Source organism: Sapajus apella, unplaced genomic scaffold (assembly GCF_009761245.1).
Source record: "Sapajus apella isolate SASKATOON/1434 unplaced genomic scaffold, GSC_monkey_1.0 scaffold16457, whole genome shotgun sequence".
NCBI lineage: Eukaryota > Metazoa > Chordata > Mammalia > Primates > Cebidae > Sapajus > Sapajus apella.
Genome location: NW_022453378.1, coordinates 1 through 1,111, shown reverse-complemented (window position 1 = coordinate 1,111; position 1,111 = coordinate 1). Strand labels below are relative to the sequence as shown.

The 1,111-nt window shown below is 44.4% G+C and overlaps 1 pseudogene across 1 annotated transcript; it reads right to left on the bottom strand.

Annotated features, from left to right (window-relative positions):
- Window positions 1–4: 4 nt before the first annotated feature.
- On the bottom strand, window positions 5–1,105 carry LOC116548595 (annotated as a pseudogene). The gene has a single exon (XR_004267475.1). The product of XR_004267475.1 is annotated as a zinc finger protein 418 pseudogene (transcript).
- Between the last annotated feature and the right edge of the window lie 6 nt (window positions 1,106–1,111).

The following is a 1,111-nucleotide window of genomic DNA, read 5'->3' as shown; positions in this document are numbered from 1 at the left end:
ACTTCTGACTAAAAGATTTCCCACACTCCCCACACTCATAAGGCCGCTCTCCAGTGTGAACTCGCTGGTGTTGAGTAAGTTTGCTCTTTTGACTATAACATTTCCCACATTCTCCACACTTATGAGGTCTTTCTCCATTATGAATTCGTTGATGTTGAATAAGAATGTACTTCTGACTAAAAGATTTCCCACACTCCCCACAGTCATAAGCTGTCTCTCCAGTGTGAACTTGCTGGTGTAGAATGAGGTTACCCTTTTGACTCAAAGATTTCCCACATGCAGGTTTTTCTCCACTGTGAACTCGCTGATGGTGAACAAGGCTGCGCTTATGACTAAAAGATTTCCCACATTCTCCACACTCATAAGGTCTTTCTCCAGTGTGAACGCGTTGATGGCTCCTAAGATGTCCTTCTGAACTAAAAGATTTCCCACATTCTCCACATTCATGAGCTATTTTTCCAGTGCAAACTCTCTGATGATTACTAAAGCTATCATGTTTGCTCATGAATTTCCCACATTCACAGCACACATAACATTCTTCTCTAGGGGGACATGTCTGATGCTGACCAAGAACATTTTTGGTGCTAAGATGTTTCATGCATCCTCCACAGCTGTAACGCGTTTTCCCCCTGTGAAAGGGTGATTCACACTCGGTTTTACTGTCTGACTTCTTCCCAGTGTGAATGACCTCTTGCTGAAGTAATCCTGACCTGGGCAAAAAGTCCTTAACACTCTGACTGAAGACAGATGACTCCTCTGACTCATAGAACTTACACCTCTTCACAAACAACGCTTCCTCAACACTGATTCTATAGGGTTTCTCTCCAATGTACTGATTCGTGTGCCGATGAAAGTTTGTACTGTCATACGATTTACTCCCCCATGCCTCATACCTGTGCTCTATCTGCTTGTGATATGTTCCCTGATGATCTGCCATGTGCAAAATGTCCCCCAAGATCGAACCATGCATCTCACAGGGGTGAGCCTTCTTGGGGGACACACCTGCTGTAGGAGTCCTGACCTGAGTCTCTCTTTGCACATAAATACTCTGCTTAGAAGGTGCCTCCTCATCTTCCACTCCACACCAACAACCTGAAAGCAAGAAAATGCT